General features: G+C 46.3%; 1 protein-coding gene and 1 long non-coding RNA gene across 4 annotated transcripts in view; both read right to left on the bottom strand.

The window, feature by feature from the left end:
- Kazn (kazrin, periplakin interacting protein) overlaps positions 1-16,592 on the bottom strand; it is a 952,488-nt gene that overhangs the window by 861,259 nt on the left and 74,637 nt on the right. The window lies entirely within an intron of this gene.
- LOC139707211 (uncharacterized) lies at positions 3,402-5,990 on the bottom strand. The gene is made up of 3 exons (XR_011708756.1): positions 5,865-5,990; positions 5,345-5,491; positions 3,402-4,490 (listed from the first exon to the last, which is right to left on the bottom strand). It is a non-coding gene; the product is annotated as an uncharacterized lncRNA (long non-coding RNA).

Below are 16,592 nucleotides of genomic sequence, written 5' to 3'. Positions count from 1 at the left end.
TGATGTCATGCAGCTGAGAGACAGAGGGCCCTAACCAGGACTGAGCCAGTACCAGCATCATGCCCTTTAACCTCCAAACTGTGAGCTAATAAGCCTTTTCTTCTCCATAAGTAGCTCTTGTCAGGTATGTCATTATAGTCACAGAAAGCTGACGAGTACACCAAGCACTTGGTTGGTTGATATTGAATGAATGAACGAATAGACAAATACCTGTCTCCTAAAGTCCTCTTTGAAGTCCCCTTTTGATATGATGACATTGCAGGCTATCTTCAAACAAGCTTGATCCCTCACCTGGTGGCCCTGTCCTGCAGCATGTTAACATTCTGTGGCTGCGTTGCTTCTGCTAGAACAATAGTGGGTGGTGTGCCGTGGAGCAGAAGCAGAGGACAGAGGTGAAAGTGCTCAGCCAGGAAGACGCTCAGGAAGTCGTTTTCAACCTCAGATGCACTTAGGACAGGAGGCTCTTGCACAATCACCTTGAATTTCGTGTCAGCCAATGAACATTAAGCACAGGGATCGGGAGCAGAATACCTGGACTTTTGCACGAGAAGGAGGCAGGCCAAAATCCCATCACCGTGGCACAGCTGGAAGTCCAGCACGCCATCTCAGTCCAGAATCAAAGATAGATATCAGACAAGGGATTCCGCTATACCAAACGGTACTCCCCTCTCAATGGTGGAAGCTTCTGGCAACAGAGCCAGAAGAGGAAACTGGACCAGTGTGAGTATCTTCATGGGCTGAACCAGGATTCCAGAGGATTCGAACCCAGGATTCCAGAGCCCCGGTTGTCCCTTTACCCCTGCTGACTTGGAGCTAAAGGTCGTTGGCAGAGGGCGTCTCAGAAGCCTGCTGACCTATCACAGCCAGCGAAACACTTGCCCATGACTTAAAGGCAGATACTTAAACTTGCACACGAAGGTGCCAGTATTTGAATTTTAACAGGAACCTGATGATGCTGCTGATTTGAAAACTAATGCACTAAAACCACAGCATGTGTCATCTGTAGAAAGGTGACTGCAGACCCCACCACGTGGTGGGGAGTCAGCTTTTCATATTCAGTGGGTGTGACATCTGCTTCCTAATTGCATATATTTCAAATGAGCCAGAGGGAGCTGGCCATTCTCAGTGCACCATGGTGCCCACTCCCACCACCTCTGTTACATTAGGACTGCAAGCATCCCCACCCCCCGACACTCACGGTTTCACCCTCCATGAATTCAGTTACCTGCAGTCAACCACAGTCTAAAGATACTAAATAGAAAATTCCAGAAATAAATTATTCACAAGTTTGAAAGAACTTTTATTACAGTGCATTATCATCCTTGTTCTGCTTTATTAATTATTGTTGCTCTCTTACTTGGCCTAATTTATAAATCAAACTTCATCAAAGGTAGGCATGTATAATAAAGAACTAGTGTACAGAGTTTAGTGCTGTCCACTGTTTCAAGAACCCACAGAAAGTCTTTGAACAAATGCCCTGGATTCAGGTGGCCTGCTGTGTTAGTGAGAGTAGGCAGGCAGGAAAAGAGAAAAGGTATCCCGATGAGAAAAGAAGTAAAGCATCCCTATCTGCAGATGGTACAATCCTATAGGTGGAAAAGGAAATCCTAGAGCAACACACACACACACACTCTTACATACTCACACACTCTACACCTGTTGAACTAATAAATAAATTCAGTAATGTTATAAAATATGAGATCAATGTTTAAAGTCAGTTACGCTTCTTTACACTAAAATGATCTATCTGAATAAAAATCAAGAAAACAATCCTATATATGATAGCATCAAAAAGAAGAAAATACTTGGGAATAAATTTAACCAAGGCGATGAAAGAAACGTACGCTGAAGTCGATAAAACATTGGTGAAAGAAATGGAAGAAGACACAAACAAACATCAAGATGTATCCTGTGTTCATGGATTTAAAGAAATAACATTGTTAAAAAAATGTCCATGCCATCTGAAACGTGCCAATTCAACGCGTTTCCCACCAAAATTCCAACGGCATTCCCCACAGAAATAGAAAAATCAATTCTAAAATTCATACGGAAACATGTAAATATATATATTTTATTTTGTTATTTTATTTATATATATATAAAAAATAACAAAATAAAATAAAATAAAAACTTGGTCACCAAAGCAATCTCAAGAAAGAAAAGGTTGGAGACATCAAATTTCCTGATTTTAACTTGAATTGAAGGAATGGTAACCAAAACTGGGCGAGAGAAAGCCCGGCGTGCAGACCGAGAGACAGAGCCCAGCAGTGAACCCACGTGTGGGCAGCCAACTGCTTTTGAACCAAGACGACACAGGTAGCAAGGGCAGCCTTTGTCACAGGTGATATTAGGAAAATTGAGGTCCACATTCAACAGAGTGAAACTGGACCCTAATATAAGCACAAGAACCAACTTAAAATGGATGAAAGACCTAAACATAAGACTTAAACCATAAAACTCTTAACAGAAAACATGGGGGTGGGAGGAAGAGGGAAAAGGCTCCTTGGCCTTGAACTTGGTGATGACTTTGGGATATCAGAGCAAAATCTCAGGTAACAAAAGCAAAAATGAATAAGTGTGGGGTTTTTTTCATCACTATAACAAAATACCTGAGATAATTAACTTCCGAGAGAAAAGGTTTATTTAGCTCACAGCTCCAGAGACTCACAGTTCTAAGGGAGGGGGTGGAAGAAGATGGATGGTGTGTGGGTCAGATTTTCATCCCTGTGACTAAAACACCTGACATAAACAACTTAAAGGAGACAGACTTTATTTTGTCAGTCCATATGGACTCGTTCCAAGACAGGAACAGGGTGGAAGGGAAGCTCTCTCAGCTCATGGTAGGAAGGAAGTGACTTGGGAGAAGACAAACCCTCCCAGCCCCAGCGACCTGCTTCCTCCAAGTAGATCCCGCCTCCCGGGGCTCGATTCAGTTGTCAATCCCCTTGATGGATTGATCCACGGATGAGGTTGGACCCTCATGATCCAAACATTGCCTACAAGCCCCACCTCTGAACACGTGAGGCTTTGGTTATCATCAAAAAGAGGAGACAGCAGATGGTGTCAAGGGTGTGGAGACCAAGGAACCCTGTACAGTGTGGTGAGAAGGTAACTGATGAAGCCTTTCTGGGAAACAATTTGGAGCTTCCTCAAAAAAAATTAAAGTTTAGTGCTGTATGCCGTTTCATGTATCCACGGAATGTCTTGGAACAAACGCCCCGTGGATAGTGGCGCACATACATGACCCTGTTCATTGCAGCGTTCTTCACAATAGCCAAGATATAGAAACAGCCTAAGTGTCTGTCAAAGAAGGAATGGATAAAGAAACTGTGGGGTGTGTATGTACATACATAAAGGAATATTACTCAGCCTTCAAGAAGAATATCCTGACATTTGGGACAACACAGATAAGCCTGGAGGACACCGGAGATTAATGTAGTAGAAATAAAGAAATAAAAAATACCGCAGGGTTGATTTCATTGATATGTGGAATCTTTATATGTTAGATACATAGAAGAGAGTAAAATGGTGGGTAGGAGGGGCTGAGGACTGGGGAGATACAGGTCTGTGTCATCTTTGATGGAAACAAGGACAGTAAAACACCCCTGAAGTGCCCCCCTCCATTCCCAAGAACCAACCCAAGTGAAGGGAACAGCGGAGTGACTCGGGGCTAGAATGCCAGAAACATGTTCTCTCTTGAAGGACACGGCCTCCTCCCAGGTGTGCGGGGAATTGGGGGAAATTGGCGCTCTCTGTAGAAAGCTGCTCTCCTGTGTGCACGCCAAGTTCCTGGGGTGCTGGTCATCAGTGGGACAAAGCAAGCTAAGCTAGCCATGTCACTGCTTCTGTAGCCTGATAAAATCCCTCCCTTACAGTAACTGGTGCAGAATTGGGGGCACCGTGGAGAGTCACCTGGCTGCCACTAGACCAGGCACCATGAGGGACGGAGGTGCCGTCTAGCCCTGGCCACGGAACCTTCCCCGTGCGCATTTTGTAGGAGACGTGTGACTTGCTCGCCATCTCGGGGTATTTTCTTGGGTCTCTGGGAAACCTATCCTGTTGCCCAGCACAACTGGACTGCCCACAGCACTAGAGCAAGGTGCAGACCGTCGCTCTGCGGGGTGAGGACGTCCGGAGACCCAGGGTGCAGGGCTGCTTGCTGGGGAATTTAGGTGCTCTTACCACTAAGAAGGGGGAGCAACTCTGAGGTGCTGGGCGCTCACTGACCTCACCGCAGTCGTCATCGCCCTGGGCTACGTCTGTCGGAATATCATGTGGTGTCCCTTAAATAAACAGCGTAAAGAAAGCTGTCCTGGGGCCACACGTTTGCAGAATTAGAATAACAGAAAGCAGCAACCGACCACCTTCAGGGCACGAATCGCAGCCAGCGATCGCTCCAAGTGCTTCCTGCGGGTGCTCGCATCTGTTCCGCACGGTCCCCGCGACCGGTGCTGCTGCCGTTTCTGTGTTCTAGGTGACAATGCTGAGCACTATGGAGGACAGACACAAGGATGATCCCTAACCGTCCCTGACTTCCGATGTCCATGCCTTGGGTCCCATTCTCCCCTGGGGAAGGGTCTGTGACTGGCTTCTTATCAACAGATAAGGGACGAAAGTGACGGATGTCACCTCGGTCTACTTCTCAGATTCTCACTCCATCCTGCGAGGAGACTCTAATGGACTCTTCGTCACCAGCTCTGATGAGGGACGTCATCACACAGAGAGACAAAGGTCACAAGAGAATGGCCTTCAGCCTCGGCCAGCAGGAGCTGAGGCCCTCCTGTCCCACAAGCTTTGAATCCTGACAGTGACCATGTGGGTTGGGAGCAGATGCTTCCCCTGAGGGGTCCTCAGAGGAGGCCCAGGCCCTGACTGACCCTGGACGGCAGCCTGTGAGTCTCCGCAGCAGAGACCCAGAGGAGCAGCACCCCACATCCCACCCCACCAACACGGAGGTCATAGGGGGTGTCACTGTGAGCCACGGACACAAGCATGGCTCCGTTCGGCATCTGCCTGAGGTCCGATGCTGACAGGTGGCTTAACTGGTTGGACCCTGAGAGTTTGTTTCTGGGATAATCATGGAGTTCAAATCTCTGAGTTCCTTTCTAGACTAACAGACAATATGTGGTCTTCTCCTGATGCTTTCCTGAAATGGGAAGGCCTCTGCCCTCGTCTGCTCACCCGGGACCTACAACACCACAGGACAGTGAGTCCCCCGCAGGGACATCGTGACTCAGAGCAGCACCCAGAAGGAGGCTCAGAATCCCAAACCCCCACTGTCCTCCTCCCCCACCTTCCTGAAGATCAGCCCATTGGCAATTTGCTTGACTTCCCTGAACCGCACCTCGCTCTTTGGTGATGGTCGATGCTGATGGCCTTTCTGTGCACAGGGAACGGAAGGAGAAGCCACAGGTCAAGCATGAAGCCCATTAGTGTCTGGTGTCACGTTGCTCATGACGAAAACACTCAGGGTCACTCCAGGGGAACTGGGCTGCACGAAATAATCACAAGAGAGACAGAGAGACCTTTTCCTTCCTGTCCTGTGACGGCTCCTCTGACCTTAAGGGTCTGCAGAAAGAGACAGCGAGAGAGCACGTGCTGACCCCTTTTATTGGGGAGAAGCCACTCAAATGAGGCCAGAGTCAGGTTGGGGGGGGGGGTTGAGTCTAGCTCCGTGATGTCGCTGTCAGCAGGTTGACTGACATCTAGGAAGGCCACACCCAAGGGCAGAGTAAGAGAAGGGGACACACAAAGGGAGCTTCCATGGAACATTCTATCCCAAACAGGGCAAGGGGTAATATCACAAAGGAACAGGGGCACGTAGCTCAACCCCAAGGGTGACATGCCTACATCTGAAGACACACCTAGGACAACGCCCAAGTCACCAGGAAATGTCGTGATCAGTCAGAGCCTCTCGCTTCAGGACTGGACGGCGTGGGTCATTCAGAGTGGCTCCCCACCGTCTGTGTAATAAGAATTGTAATGCATTCCACTGTCGTGTATTTAAAAAAATAAAATTAATAAAACTAAAAAAAAAAAAACCACATAGTTACTATTAATGGCAAACGGGTTGAGGTGCAGAGCCTGCCATTTAGTTAAAGAATACAAAGCCGTAAGACTTGGTGTGCTTTGACCGAGGATCAAAGAAACTCTTTAAGAAAGCAGTTAAATTCAGGTCATATGAAAAAAGGAAATTACCTTGGAAATTAAAAATAAAATACTGTAAAATTAACATAAATATATTTTAGAGGCACTTGAGAGTAGTAGGTTTTTAAGTAATAGGCTTTCACTATTTTAAGTGTGTTTTATTGGGACTTTAGAAGTAAGAAAGCTTACCAATAACCTTAGGTAGGCTTTAAAATTAAAGGCTAATGAAATAATTGTAGGTATGCTTTAAAGTTAAAAGTGAATAATAGCTCAGGAGACATGTCGTCGAGTTGCGTAGTCTAGCACCTAGTGATTGAGGTAGAAATGTAAAAGCTTAATCATGATTGGCAAAGGTTACAGGAAAGTATTTTAAACAATGTACTCAATATCTTAGGTGATAAACATATGTCAGAAAAGACTGTAACTCCTGAGTTGCTGTCTTTAAAGGAGTCAGCTCAAGTTCCATCTCTTCGCGATCAGTTTGTTAAGTAAGGGCTGACCTCGTACCCTGACCTGTCCTCTGGATTTCTGACCCAACTACTGCACTACAGTGAGGCCACCGGCTTATTTCTTAGAACCTCAGTTCCAGGGGTTGAGGTTCGTCTCCTCCACCCATCCTGCCGGAAACCGGGTCCCCTCCAAGGCTCCCCTCCTCGGGGGAGAAGCCACCCACACCTGGTCATTCAGTGAGAAACCTGGGATTTGACCTTGACCCCTCCCCTCATGCGCCCTGCCCCCACCAACCTTCCAAAGTCCTCTTGCCTCTTCCTGCTCAGGCCTCTCCACCCTGCCATTTTGCTCTCTGCCTGCTACCATCAGCTCAGCTCTGTGCCCAGACTCTTGCAAGAGCTGCCTGTTGCCTAATATGAATAGTACTGTAAACATAGTAGACTTTTTTTTTTTTTTTGGTAGTGGGATTTAACCCAGAGGCACTTAATCACTGAGCTACATCCCCAACCCTTTTATTTTTTATTTTGAGACAGGTTCTAAGTTGCTTAGGGTCTTGCTAGTTGATGAAGCTGGCCTCAAACTTGTGATCCTCCTATTTCAGCCTCCAAAACAACTGCTGGTATTACAAGTTTGTGCCACGGTGTCTAGCTGTAGTATATATATTTTGGGGGGTATGGTTTGGGGGGGTTGAACCCAGGGCTTCACTCCTGCCAGGTAAGCATTGTGACCCCAAACTACACCCTCACAGTCCACCACTATACTGTTTTATTCAATGTAAATGTACTCGTCTCTGTGCACGTGCATTTTAGTGAACACACATATGCATTTCAGATGGATATTACCTGCACAGGTCACTGTGGGGAGGTGTTCGACATAGGCAGACACTGCCAAACAGCTTTCCAAACCAGCTGCACCCATCTACAACAAGCCCCCCAGGAGTGTGGGATTCGGTCGCTTGCCCTGTATTCCTCTCAGTACTAGATATCACCTGCCATTTCCAATTTCCCACTCTGCTGCAGGTACGTTGTATATCATCACAAGTCCCCTGATTCCTAATGAGGCTGAACATTTTAAATGGGTTGTTTGTTGGTTGGTTGGAACGTGTTGAAGAACAGAGGTTCTCAGTTTCAATTTCTTACAACCGTGTTTCACAATTTTCAGAACTTTGGTTGGATCTCTTCCCAGCTATGCAGGTTTGGATGTTATTATAAATGTATTTTGTTATTAAAATTTTACTGTTTATTACTGCTAGTATATAAAATAGTTTTTTTGCATACTGCCCTATGTCCAGTAATCTTGCCAAGTTTATGTACGAGTTCTCATAATTTGTGTATAGATTCTTCTAGATTTTCTACATACCTGCTCATTGCCTCCTGCAATGGTAACAGGTCTTTTTTCCCCGGTCATCGTGATTTTTATTTTTCTCTCTTGCCTTATTGCATTGTCTAGAACTTCCAGGAAACCGTGATAAGGGAAATCCTTGTTTTAGTTCAGGTCTTGCAGGAAATTTTTCAATATTTCACTATGAGATATGATATTGGCTGCAGGCTTCTTGTAGGTCTTTATTGGAATCATGTTCTATTTTTCATTAACGTGTTCTTTTCCAACAGGAAATTTGATCTTGTCACTCCTTCGAGCTTTGTGCTGTGCCCACAGGTGTCTCCAGAGCCTGTTCTAGAATTTTTACGCTCTCATTGGTCTCCATCCTCCAACCTCAATCACTTTCAGTTTCCTGAGCACACCACCCTTCCGTCCATCAGAACCCCCCTGTACGTGCTCACCCCGCTACCGGTGACCCCAGAACACATGAGGCTACTGAGGAATAAGTTCTTGTAGAACCTCCTGTCTTTCCTTTCTAGCTTTAACTGCCACTAGACTCACTGTGACTGGAAGCTATTTTGCTCCTCACTTCGGTGCCAGGCTCCAGTGTGAGGCCCAGCTCCGGGCAGGTGGGGCTCAATACCTACGCACCGAATGAATGAATGGAAGAATGAACCCGTGAAGTGAATCCACTTTGATCTCTCTGGATCTATTTTCCCACGGCCACAAAAATGAACTCTGCTTCTTTTATCTTTGACATTTCATGATTCTTGAATGGAGAACAGAACTGGTACAAAAGAGTCAACTTTAGACAAATATGAGTGATTCGTCTCAAGTTTTCTGGTTCCATTGATTTTGCTGAATTTCAAAACAGAAAGGCCAGCTAGGATTCTTTTATGACTCAGGCCATTGTTGTCTGAGCTAATAATGTTCATCTTAAGCTCCTTGGAAGCAGATGGCAGGCTCTGTCCACAGAGGAGCCCTGCTACCAAGGCAATGCGGTGCCCTACCCGGAGCTTCACAGAGACCCACATCCGGGAACCCAGATAGCATTAACTGTCCTGTCATGGAGTTCTCTGGCTACCTCACAAACCGAATCCATTAAGAACTCATCCAGGAAGTGCTTTCTTCAACAATGAGTTCCTTTGATGGGTGAAAAATTCAGGTGAATTGGAAGATAAATGTTTGCATCACACACAAAAAGAGCATCATTAGTGAAATACAATTGTTCTCGATTTTAAACTCACCCAGTGTGCTTATTAAAGAGATTGACATAAAATTATGACTGCACTGGAAAACAGCCAGTTGTCCACATCGGCCCAATTTCTCCACGAAGCACCGTAAGTCAGAATGCTCTAGAGAGGCCAGCCCTCTCCGGCCCCGACACTCGCTTCTTTCTCTTCTTCTAACCTGGGCATCTTCTGGAATGACCCTGCTTGTCATTCGGTCATTTATTTTGTTTTTAATTGGCCCAACCCAGCAGAAGTGAAAGCTTCAGGAAGACTGAGCTGTCATCTGCTCTGTGGGCCACTACGTCCCAAGAAGCACACAGGGCTTGGGTGACAGTTGGCTCTTGGTGCGTATTTCTTCCAATAACGACCAGGCCAACTACCATTCGATTTCCTGAGACACGGAAAGATAATAACTGCACAGAGTGGAAACTGTTATTATGGAAAAAAAAGCTTCACTCACCTCTAAAATAAACATGGAATGACTCAACGCCAAATAGCACCCTTTTTAAAAGTTAAGATCTTTTCCTTCTTTACAAAACCTGGTCAACTCGTTTATTATTATTATTTGTGTGTGTGGTGCTGGGGATCGAACCCAGGGCCTTGTGCATGTGAGGCAGGCACTCTACCAACTGAGCTATGTCCCCAGCCCTGGTCAACTCCTTTAGCTGTGTATATAAATCAGCCTGGAACTGACACCCATTAACAGTCCTTCCTCATCTATGCCACATGAGCGACCTATATTCCCTAGAGCTCCTCTCTACCCCCATGTTGCCCTCACTCTGAGACCCAGGCTAGTGGGGCAGCCTTTTTCTAGAACATTTCCTGACTGTGGAACAGGCCAAAGAGAACAGGCCACACATTGGCTTCGACATGATGAAAGTTCCTTCTACCCACACTGCCCTGACCAGAGCAAGTCATGTGATCAAGCCTGACCTCCCTGGAGCAAAGGAGCCAGGCAGGAGAGGACCGGGAATACCTTGTGGCCCAGCTGGGCACACGACCACACTCTGGTTTCAGCTGCGGGTGCTGATGATAAACAAGATGGAAAATCCCAGGTCCAAATTCAGAGAGAAAAATAAGTTAAGAACTGTTCTTGCTTCACCCTTGAAACCCACCGAGGGACCCCGCTCAGCCGTTCTGAGATTTTGTAGAAGTAGAGAGAGAAGCTGATGTTCTTCCTCCAGAGCATCCAAAAGCAGCCCTGGGACACCCCACTGCGCACCCCCATCAGGAGAGGACATCCGTGAGGATGTGCCCTCAGTGCCCTGGGCCCTGCCGGCCACCTTCCTCGGGCAGAGTCCTCCCTGGGGGTCTGCCTGTCACCCGGTTGACGCTTTGGCTCTACTAGAGAGCAGAATTCTGGAAGCTGCGAGCCTTTTAGTTCCCTGTGACGTCACCTTGAGGCAAGCGGACTCGGCCAACAGCCCCCAACTTTCGGGAGTAGCCTCGCAGCACACGCCACTCTCCTGAGCCACCACTTTAGGAAAACGTCCCTCCCCTCCAGTGACTTAAGGTGAGAGAATTTTTTCAGAGACTAAGAAGTGGTCACCAAAGAGGGAAATAAAGACAGGACATTTTTGAGACTCCCAGCTTCAGGCTGTGTAAGTGGGAATGGGAGAGATTCCTGGGGAAGCCATTGGCAGAATCACTTTGGTGAGGGGGAAAAAAAAAAAAAAAAAAGCAAGATCCATCAATTCAGCAACTTTAATACAAATACAAATTCATCTGGAAAAATGAGAGACCCAGAATGGCCAAAGCAATCCTTAGCAAGAAAAATGAGATGGGAGGCATCACAATACCAGACCCTAAACTATACTACAGAGCCACAGTAACAGAATGGCATGGTATTGGCACCAAACAGACATGAAGACCAATGATACAGAATAGAACACGCAGAGACAAACCCACATAAATATGATTATCTCATACTAGACAAAGGCACCAAAAACACACATCGGACAAAAGATAGCCTCTTCAACAAATGGTGCTGGGAAAACTGGAAATCCATATGTAGCAAAATGAAATAAACCCCTCTCTCACACCCTGCACAAAACTCAACTCAAAGTGAGTCAAAGACCCAGGCACTAGAACAGAGACCTTCCATCTAATAGAAGAAAAAGTATTCCCAAATCTTTACCATAACAAGAGTCTTAAAGCACAAAAAATAAAATCAAGAATCAATAAATGGGATGGATTCAAACTAAAAAGCTTCTTCCCAACAAAGGAAGTAATCAATAATATGAAGAGAGACCCTACAGAATGGAAGAAAATCTTGACCACATGCACCTCAGATAGAGCATTAATCTCCTGGATGTATAAACAACTCAAAAACCTTAACACCAAAAAAACAAGTAACCCAATCAATAAATGGGCTAAGGAACTGAACAGACAGTTCACAGAAGAAAAAATGCAATCGATCAACAAATATATGAAAAAATGTTCAACATCTCTAGTAAAGAGAAATGCAAATCAAAACTACTCTAAGATTTCATTTCAGTCCAGTCAGAATGGCAATTATTAAGAATACAGGCAACAATAAATATTGGCAGGATGTGGGGAATAAAGGTACCCTCATACATTGCTGGTGGGACTGCAAATTAGTGCAACCACTGTGGAAAGCTGGAGATGCTCCAAAAACCTGGAACCACCATTTGACCCCATCATCCCACTCCTCAGTTTACACCCAAAGGACTTAAAATCAGCATACTACAGTGATGCAGCCACATCAATGTTTATAGCAGCTCAACTCACAATAGCCAAGCTATGGAACCAAACTTGGTGCTCTTCAGCAGATGAATGGATGAAGAAATTGTGGTGTGTGTGTGTGTATATATATATATATATAATGGAATATTACTCAGCCTTAAAGAAGAATGAAATTATGGCATTTGCCAGTAAATGGATAGAGTTAGAGAATATCGTGCTAAGTGAAATAAGCCAACTCTGAAGAACCAAAGGCCAAGTGTTTTCTCTAATATGCAGATGCTAATTTATAATAGTAGGGATGGATAGGGAAAATAGGGGTATTTTGAATTAGAGGGGAGTGAAGGGAGGGGAGGGGGCATAACACAGGTAGGAAGGATAACAGAATGAATAGGACATCATGACCCTATGTGCATGTATGACTACACGACTGTTATAATTCTATACCATGTACAACCAGAAGATGAGAAGTACACTCCATGTATGTATGACGTGTCAAAATGCAGTCTATTGTCATGTGTAACTAATTAGAACAAATAGAAGATAAGTTGGCACTGTGGACACTGATCAACAGGACGCTTCAGGCCTTCCCCTTCCCCTCCCCTGTCTCTCCACTGAATTCTGTCTCATGTCCACTGACACCTCTTTATTCCAATATATACTTTACTTTTGCCCTTTTTCCACCAATAAATGCCACACCACACAAGTCAAACCCTTTGCTGCTGGGTTTCTGTGTTACGCAGCTTCTGGTCACTATAACAAATGCCTGAGCTAATCCAGTTATAAAGAGGAAAGAGGTTTGGGATCACAGTTGTGGACCTTTCAGTCCATGATCAACTTTTAGGCCCGTGATGGGACAGCATCACAAGGCAGAAATCTGTGGCAGAACAAAACCACTCACCTCATGGTTGGGAAATGAAATAGAGAAAGAGCCTGGGGTCCCAAAATACCCTGCAAGAGCACACCCACAATGACCTGAGGACCTCTCGTGAGGCCTCACCTCTTCAAGTTTCCACCGCCTCCCTGTGGCACCCCCCAGGGACATACCCGTAACACATGGGACTTTGGGGGACACTTATGGAAACCACAGTAGCTTCTCAAACTTTCTCATCTGTAAAATGGGAGGGTTAGATAAGAACATCTCAAGGATACCACAAAGAATTGCAAAACCTTAATTTTAATATATTACCTCCTAAAACAGTCCATGTAATCAAAAGTAGTTAAAAGATCATTTACGGAAAATAAAGCAGATGCCAATTTTGTCCTGACTGCCATTTCACTGTGTGTTTGCCCCGTAAACACGGGCAGGCCACCTGACCAGGCTCTTGTTTCCACACTAGTCAAGTCACCAAGGTCATCATCAAGGCCACTGTCCCCTGTGCGTCCACTTGGGCACTTCTATTTGGTAGCAACAGTATTACTTGTGTGAGAAGAGAATTAAAAAATGGAAGGATCAGACTGTATCAAAAATAAGCATGAACTCCTAATTAAATCTGTGGTAATGACATCAGAAATGGTATTTACCTTAAACTATAACAAAAATCAACCATTGATCAATAAAAAGGTCCTTAAACAAATGAATAGGAATTGGGAACAACCATTTATTCGAATGTGAATTTATTCTTTTTTAAGACTCTTCTACCCTAAAAGGATCCAGCTGATTGCCAGGGCCCTTGGTGCTCCTCCATGGGCCTCCAGTAGCAGCCTGGGCTTCCTCACACCATGGCGGCTGAGTTCAAAGAGGGAAGTTCGGGAGGAAGGAAGCAGTCAGCCACACTGACCACTGAGCAGGCAATGTCTCCCCCTAACCTTCTCCTTAGAATCAGGGTCTGATTGTCTGATGTAGTAGCCAGCCCCACAGGCAATCACCCTCCTCATTTTTCTAACCACAAATTAGCTTTTTCTGTTTGAAACTTCGTAAATAGTAAATCGTACAGAATATCTTCTTTTGCATCTGGCTTTTTTCACCGAGTGTAATGTCTATAATATTCAGAGATGTTTTTGCCTGCACGGAGGGGAGGTTCCTTTTCAGAACTGTGCAGGCTGCTTTTGCATAAACACACAACCTGCTTCTGCGGGCTCTCGTTGGTGAACACCTGGGCTGTTTCCAGCTTCTGGCTTTGATGAATACAGCAGCTGTGAGCATTCTCCTGCGAGTCATTTTTGTGCACGTTTATTTCTCTCTCTTGGGTAGACACCTAAGACTGGAGTTGCTGGGTCAAGGAGCAGGTGGATGCTTAGGTTCACAAGGAACGTCCAGGTCTTTTTCTAAAATAAAGTTTAACTTTTATTACCTCTAGTTCAGAAAAGTTCCTTTTGGCTTCCTGTCTCCTTAGTGGCTCTGCCACATTGGGAACAGGATCCTCTCTGATGGTGGTTGGCCTAGCTCTGCCAGGTCCCCTCAAGGAGGAGGAACAAGATGGCTATAAAGTTGGGATCAACCAGGCTGGTCTCTGAGCAAATAATGTTTCCTTCTAAGCCTTCTCCTTAGAATCAGAAATGGATCTCATTATTTAATGTATCAGTCAATTCTATCACTATAACAAAATACCAGAGATAATCAGCTTCTAAAGAAAAAAAAAGGTTTGTGTTGTCTCACGGTTTGGGAAGTAACAATCCAGAATCAGGTGGACCTACTGCTTTTAGGCCTTGGTGGGGAGGGTCAGCACATCATGGTGGGAGTGCCTGGTGGAGCAAAGCACCCACCTCAGGCCCAGGAAGCAGAAGACAATCAGGAGAGGACCTGAGTCCCACAATCCCCTTCAAGGGCATAGCTCTAATGACCTAAGGAACTGCTACTAGGTACCTCTTAGAGGTTCTGCTCCCTCCCATAGCACCACCCTGGGGACCAAGCTTGGAAGACGGGACCTTTTGGAGGACATCCAAGATCCAGCCAGAAGGTTTGATTGGGCCACGGGGAGGCCTTGGACACTGGCTGGCTTACCACTTTGTTTCTTTACTGGCCTCTCCCCACCCCCATCTCTGCCTCCCCGGGTAGAATGTGAGCTCCCCGTACCCGGGGTCTCCCACTCGCTGTCCCTCCCGCCCGCTTGGAACAGTGCCCAGACTGACCAGGAACTGAGCGAGCACATGGATGAAGAATCAAGGAACACAAACAGGCCTCTCATTACAACCTCCCAGCCCAGCCTCACTCGGGCCTCTACCTGGTCACCATTCTGTACCTCGAACATCAACTGACCATACCTCGGTCTCAGGGGACACTCGTTTCTCTGAGTCCCACCTGAGGGGGGAGAACGAGGCCCTCTAGGGCAGTTGCTTGGTCTAGTTCAGTTGTCTGACCCATAATATCCAGAAATACACAGTGTATACAGTAGGTGATCAATAATGTCAATTTTATTTCTACTTCCACACACACCAGCGACAGCAGGAGCAGCCTGAGCTCCACAGACTGTCTGCAAAATGTTGTTTGTTTCTGTTTGAGAGTGAGGAGTCCAACACACTCTCTAGAGACCGCTGACCCAACACGGAGGGAGCGCCAAGGTCGATTTTGATGGAGCTGCATTTGCTTCCCTTTATTAATCTAGGCCTTTGGTGGGTGATGTGCTCACCAGCCGTTTCCACATCTTGCAGATCACACAGCTGGTCTGCCCTGCTCAGACTCCCAGCCCCGTGGCTGGGTCCTCGTGGGTGCAAAGTGGGAAGAAGCGATGTCCACCCCTTCCAGACCTGAGCCTGACGCCTCCTGGACGCTGTGTGTCCTTCCTCTTCCATCATTACCTTCAAGACCCAGGAGACCCCAGGAGGTCTCAGAAAGCTCGCCTCTCCCTAGGGAGCCCAAAGACACCGGGAGCCTGAGAACCACTTGCAAAGCTGCCTGTTGGACACCCAGGTGGACTGGGAGAAGCAGGAAGGAAACCTTCCTGTGTGGAACCACCAAGGCTGCAGCTGTGTGTTACAGCAGCAGCACCTACTCTGATACATCTATGCTAATAAAGCTTTTTTTTTTTTTCTGACATTCATGACCAAAATGTGACTTGGTGGTCTGGTCTTGCTCTCGCATACAAGAAAGAGCAATTTCCTTTCTTCTCCAAATGCCCGTGACCGTGAGGACACATGTGGACCACAGTGACACAGAAGTCCCTTCTGGTAGACTCCTCCCTGCGGAGCACCAAGCACCCTTCTATGGAGAGAAATGACACAGAGAGGAGGCAGGGGCATGCACAGCCGGCGGAGAGTGACTTCTTCCATGGTCCCAGGGCAGCCACTGCTCTCGTGACCTCAGCTTGGTCAACTGAGGGTCTCAAGGTTAAGGAAGGAGAAGGAGGGACGCTAACTGCAGGACTGTGACGGAGTCGCAGGTTCCAGGGCACAGCAGCATCAGTCCAGATGGGGACAGACTCAAGTCCTGGGTGTGAGGGTCCCAGGGGCGGGTCCCTTGCCTTCTGCTTGCTTTCCAAAGCCTGGATCTCCAGACTCCTGCAAACCAACCGATATCCCTCTGAGGTACTCCTTTTCTGCTTAAGTTAACTGGGTGTCTAACGTTTGCAACCCAGAGTCCTAACTGATGTCCAGCCACAACCAATCTGTACCTTCAGCCCAAGTCAGGGAAAAAGAAAGTGACACAGGTCACTATGGCTAACTCGGACACCGCTGTCCACGAAAACCTCATTCCTGAGGCAATTTTACCTGCTGCCTGATCTGACCTGTTACCAACCGTTATCATCTTGTAAAATATTTTTCTAATTTTAAAAGCTAGTTCACTTCAGCAAGTTAGGGAAT

Source organism: Marmota flaviventris, chromosome 10 (genome assembly GCF_047511675.1).
Source record: "Marmota flaviventris isolate mMarFla1 chromosome 10, mMarFla1.hap1, whole genome shotgun sequence".
NCBI lineage: Eukaryota > Metazoa > Chordata > Mammalia > Rodentia > Sciuridae > Marmota > Marmota flaviventris.
Note: the sequence above shows the minus strand (reverse complement) of the source record. Positions and strands in the feature narration are given on the sequence as shown.